Consider the following 6,084-nt stretch of genomic DNA (forward strand, 5'->3'; position numbering starts at 1 on the left):
AAAAAAAAAAACACTTAGAAACTATCTTTTTCTTAATAACTGATGACTAATATTAATGAATAAAACTTGAGCCAAGAATGAAGAATTTGGAGGCATCAACTGAAAAGAACGCATCAACTTTCTGCCTGTTTAAGGATTACTGTAGTCAAACTATGGGAGAAAATCTGGGGTGGGGGGGAGGAGAAAGTTAATTTTTCTTGCTTTGTTGGGGGTTTGGGGGTGGGGGGAGAAGAGAGGTCATTGGGCATGGCCATGTGCATCGTCAGATGACTGAATACACTGGTTTCTGTCAAGAGCACTACACTCACTTTTACAACAGGAGCCATTGAATGTTTCCTCTTGCTAAAGCCAACATAGCATTTGTTGATTTTCAACTTTTTTTATTAATGATCCAGGAAAAACCAACCATTCTTTAATTAATTATAGATGTTCACTGGATTAGTCTCTTTGGAAAGGTTGTGTTTTCATGGCTACAGATTAAATCCTATTTGTATGTTACACTGATACGTTTTATTTTCAGGCAACATCTAAAAACTTCTATAATGCAAGAGAACACATAATGGAGCTTGGAAGCAGTGTGTTACTGATCAGCACATGACGTAGAAACAGATCCACTAGTATTAAGAGAGTATAAAATTGTCATCGTATCTCCTGCCAACTGCTCAAGGCTGTTTAATTTCTAAATATTACCCCAGCCTTGAGTGTTAGCCCCGTTTCACATCATGTGTGTATGTAATTTTGAATCTGTTTATGTTTGTTTTGTTTTCTGAATTAATTTTGACCATGGGATTTGGAGTTGTGCAAAGAAGGAAATTTATTCAGTTGTCCTGATGTTTTTTTCCTTTTATTTCTGTCATCACCAGAGTCCAGTTCAACCAAGATCCCTCAGTAAACTGGGGGATAACAGCAGAAACTAGCACAATAGTTTTTAAAATGTTATATTTTACAAGAATTCTGACAGGAGAGGTCTGTAGCAATCAGATTCCAAATACCGGCATCTCTTGAACTTCTAATGGGGGTTTTGACATTGATTCCAATGGGGGCCAGGATCTTACCCGGTGTGCTGTAATGGTAGGGTGTGCTGCACTTTCTACTTGGTTGTGGTATAGATATTAATGTGAAGAATATTGCAAGGTGAGTTGTGCTATTAAGCATTAGAATGAGTGTGGGGTCTCTTCAGGGATTTAAATATCTTTAGTTTTGCTTGTTGTCCTTTGGATTTTTTCACTAAAATAGAGATTGGAATCATGGCTGTACCTCTTATTTTTTCATAAACGCACATTTTAGGATTTTTGCAGATTGCTGCTGTATGCACAGCTGCAGAATTATTCTCAAGTAGATGGGAGCTACCTTTATGTTTAAGTCTGAAGGCCGAAATCTGCATTTGGCTACACTCAGGAGTTGGTGAAATGGGTTGCAGATCTACAGCTGAGGGCAGAAGCCAGGTCTGCCATTTTAGCTGCCACTTAGAATATTTATCTCACTTTTGCAAACAGCAGATCTTATCAGAGTACTGATTATTTTTGTCTTTGCTCTAGCAACCACAATAAGACAGTAATCATCTACCTTCTCTTCATATTTACTCTGTTAGAATGTAACCTCTTCTCCCACAGGTTTTTCTGTCTAGAAGAGCAATTTTGTAACTTGGAAAAATATTTTACTGTGGATCATTAGTCACTGTTCTGTCATGCACTTGATTTTTATTGGTGGTCTTTCCAACCGAGTGATTTGAAGGATGACCTGTTGTCTGTCTCCTGAGACTCATTCTCACTGAATCGTTGTACCTGTAGCTCCAGCATTAGCATGTCATCTTTCTACCCTACAAAAAGTCTTCCCTAAGACAGGGGATACAAAACTGTTGTTCTTGGTGGTGGAAATTGGAACATGATTTGGGAATTGAGGAGAATAGATCCTAGCCACGACTCTGTTTTACTTACTGAGTGTCTTTGTACTCTGTCTTTAAATATGGTTAGAATTCTAAATGATGATAAATATAACTCTGATTTTTCCCTGTCTTTTTTTAACCAGAGGGCTAAAAACAGTGAGCTTTTCTTTCTTTTCATTTCCCTTCCCCCTCCCCCTTTTTTTCCCCATAAGTAATTCAGTAATGGATATAATTGTTGTTTGTTAGAAAGATGTTACAGATGCTGTATACTTGCTTCCTGAAGATGGTATTGAGTATATATAAACTGTACCAGCTTAGCAAAGTGAGGCTTGCAAAGCAGGCTGACCACTGGCTGTTTAATACTTACACTTTGGGTGGTATATTAATAGGGCATGACAAGAATTTGACAAAATAAATCCCTTCTTAATGTTGAAAAGAGGGGGAGTGCTTAAAGGAGAAGGGAATTAATAGCCTTTCTCTTTATGGGGTTCTTTTCTCCTCTTAGTGCATGTAACTCCTTATTAGGAATCACGGGATTAGTGCATGTACATCAAGGGGAGAATAATCAATGTTTCATATTTTCTTACTGGTCATGCTTTCTTTTTCAAAATATAATACATGCATCATCGTTTACTTAATTTGCTCTTCTAAACGGACATATCAGTAACCATTTGGAAAATCAAAATATACAGTAATGTACAAAACAGTGAAAAACAACACAAATCTCTTCATTTTGAATTTTATCTCCTCAAATAGGAGTTCTTTTATACGCACGAGTGCACACATACACAGAGTATGTATAAATTAAAATGACTGAAGTTAATGTCACTAACAAAGATTAGCAGGCGGCTTGGATTGGAAAAGTGAGCATAGATTTTATATCTTACACTATTTTCTTCTGGTTTAATAGATTATAGCTTGTATATTTGACTACCAAGCCCTTTAAGAGCAATAATAAACAAAAATATATCATGTTTTTTGTCTTTTACTTTTCAACCATGCTAAGTTTAATAAACTTAAAGCTGTAGGATCATTCTCTCTCTCCACCTTTCAAAACATTCATTTATTGCTTGATTGTTTAGATTAAATGCCATGTCCTCCAGTATGGACCTGCAAGCTGACTGTCATGGATCTCAGCATTGACTCTGAAGGTGACTAATACGGGCCATGGCAGCACTTAACATTGTCGTGAAGAACAACGATATTGCTCTCAAAGTGGGATTTGCAGTTCCAAGATAGCATCACGTTGACCTACGTCTTAAGAAGCTGGTGGGAGAGCTCTGAGGCTACTGGTGTTGTGATGTCTCACAATTAGGAAGGCACAAAAAGCTGATGCTGAGGGAGGATGGGTTGTGATATGTCTGGATAGCTGATATCCAGAGGTCTTGGCTCAGTAGGGATTACAGTTCTCTGTTGCTCATTGTGGGCTGAATGTGCTCTTGCAATTGACTTAGTGTTATGGAGCAAAATATTTGTCTCTGGCACAAAGAGCATGGGCGACGTTCCTTTGTTCTGCTTTAACTTATCTTGAAGGGCTCTACACTTAATTGCTGACCAATGAATATGACTACTACCTTTTGTCCTAATTGCCTAGTGTTCACAGAAAAAAAAGTGAATGTGTCTGCTCACTTCCACGTGGTGCCACTTGTCACATCTACTGATGTCTGTATACTTGCTTGCCTGTATTTTCTGCAGATGGTTCAGTTACGACCTCCTGGCTGGAACTCGGAGCTTTCCAGTTCAACTAATACTGAAGATATCATTTCACGTAGCTGGGTTTTTGTCTTTCTGCATTTTGGGCACTGGCTGACGTGCCCAGTAGGTCTGAAGTGACATAATTGTTTAAGTCTACTGATGATGCAACTTTGCTGCTTCTGAGTAAAACTTTGTTAGGGAGACGTACCGTCTTTCCTAGGCCTGCCTCACATAGGCCCTGGTAACAGGTCTCTCTCTGGCATCGATGAATCAATGAAACCAATAAATGGGATTTCACTGAAGCTGGAGCAACTAACAAGGAGGGGTCAAGGTACAACTGATAATTGCTAAAGGTATCGTTTCTGTCTGGGACTACCCCAAAACCTGTATTCGCTTCACATACGTTTTGATTAGAGAAACGTGGGGTTGGAGGCTTTTAATAATGCTGAATTCACACTGTGCAACGTTTCAGATTGAAGACAATGTTCACATACCTCGGCATCTTGGAGAAGTACATACTCAGTAAGTCTAAGGTCAACATCGGACAGACTTAGCCCAACTGTGTTTCATACAGATGCTGAAGGCCAATGCAAATACAACTGAAAAATCCATTTCTAGGTTCCCTTTTGGAAATGGGACGCATTGGAGTATCTCACAGCGTTTCCTGGATGCCCATGTACTTCTGTCACTTGGTATGAAGTTTCTTGCTCGCCGTAGTCCCAGTTGTGCGATCCTGGCTTATGCCTGGGATAAGCCCAATCCTCTTCATGGTAATGCTGAATTTGTACTTCGAAGCAGTTTGTCACAGCTGCTTGTTTCCTTATTTCTGAACTTTTGGATCCACAATGGGCTGCTCTGGAGCTGCCAGCACTGGGTGAAGCTGGGGTTTGAAGCAGGTACTGGGTGAAGCTGGGGTTTGAAGCAGGTAACAGTCGTGCTGAGAGCTGCACCCTGCATAGCTGAATGGAAGAGGAACGCGGACAGATACGGCCAAATTCTTGCCCCCAGGAAATGGAAGGATTGCCAGGAGCTTTGTAAACCAGAGATGAGCATGTATGCGGGCGGGCAAATTCTGATCTGTAGCATGAATGTGAAACCACTTGGTGACAACTTACAAGGTAACCCTCACTATTTTCATGCAACTGGGGTCAGAATTGGTCTTGAAGGGCCTATCTGCTTGTTTCAGAGGGCAACTTTTTTGTCACACCCCCTATTTATCTTGAAGAACAGTTTATCTGATTGTCTCAGTGATCTCTGCACCAAGATCCCTGCAGATTTAAATAAATATTTTTGAGAGAAGACTTTCTGGAAGCCAGTGTAACGGGGTGTGCATCACATTTGCTAGCCGCCAGAAACTGTCATGGAAATACTGCACCATTCGGAGTTGGGAAGACAGTGGATTGGCATCCATAAGCCAAATGTGTCATGTTTCTCTTATCCTTGACCTCTCTAGGTTTATAGAAGATTGCCTGGATTTCTTACAATGTTCCACCCGTACAGACTAGCACAAAAGCTACTCTGCAGTTTTCGAAACTTGGAGGAAGGTTAATTTTCACTTTTCAGAGTGCTTCAGTGTAGTTGATTGTCTATTTCCAAAAAAGCTTTACAAACTCCATTAGCAAAAGAAGCATTTTATCTTTTTTTAAGAGGAAATGTATTTTAAAAATAGATGCTTTATCCGAAACTGGAATATAATAGGAATTTTTAAACCTAACTTGGAAGTATTCAGAGTATTCTTTAGTGTAGGGGCTACCACCACTAATTTTCAGTCTTGTACGATTATTTTTTTTGCCAAGGTATATTTTCAAGGAAAAAACATAACAATTTGCTAGTTGGATCACAATCTAATTTGAGAAGAGCAGAAGAGTAGGTGGCACAGGCTAATCAGGAATGCAAATCCTTCCCAAGGCATGAGATAGACCTTTATTATTTGCACTTGTGCACAGAGACAAGCTGTATCACCTGCATTATTTTGCTTCAGCTTTGTCAGAGATGTACGCTGTGACAATGCAATGCTACTTGCCTGAAAGCCAGGATGCTCCTCTAAACTGGCATGTTACTCACTCATAAAGATCACCAGCAAGTACTGTAGCTTTAATGAAAACCTCTTTAACGAGAAAACTAACCCTCCTTAACCTTATTGATCGATTGTTACAAACTCGTGCTTTGGAGGGAAGTGTCATCATTATTAGCCAAATCTAGCAAGTAATAAAACTGTATACAGGGTACACATTTACTGTGCATGTGTATATATTTTTGTACATTTTTACAGTTATTTCCTACACTTGATTATTCTGATGTTCAGAAGAGATGTCTGAATCTGGTTAAAAATAAAACAAAACGAAGCCTAACCCTGTCACTTACTGTAGTTTCTAAAAAGAACTGTGCCCAAACAAATACACAGATTTACAGTGCTATGCAAATTTCACTTTGTAAGTTGTCTCTTAAAGTTTAAGTAGTTCATGCTGTTTTTACTGAGCTTCCAGGAAAAAAAAAAAAAAAAA

The 6,084-nt window shown here is 39.1% G+C and overlaps 1 protein-coding gene across 5 annotated transcripts in view; it reads left to right on the forward strand.

The window, feature by feature from the left end:
- Positions 1–4,867, forward strand: part of AGPAT3 (1-acylglycerol-3-phosphate O-acyltransferase 3) — a 92,396-nt gene extending 87,529 nt beyond the window's left edge. For all 5 annotated transcript variants that reach the window (XR_004747719.1, XR_004747715.1, XR_004747718.1 and 2 more), the window contains one exon: positions 1–4,867. The gene's annotated coding sequence lies outside the window, so the exon portion shown is untranslated.
- Positions 4,868–6,084: the final 1,217 nt, after the last annotated feature.

The sequence above is a fragment of the Oxyura jamaicensis genome, chromosome 1 (assembly GCF_011077185.1).
Source record: "Oxyura jamaicensis isolate SHBP4307 breed ruddy duck chromosome 1, BPBGC_Ojam_1.0, whole genome shotgun sequence".
Lineage (NCBI taxonomy): Eukaryota > Metazoa > Chordata > Aves > Anseriformes > Anatidae > Oxyura > Oxyura jamaicensis.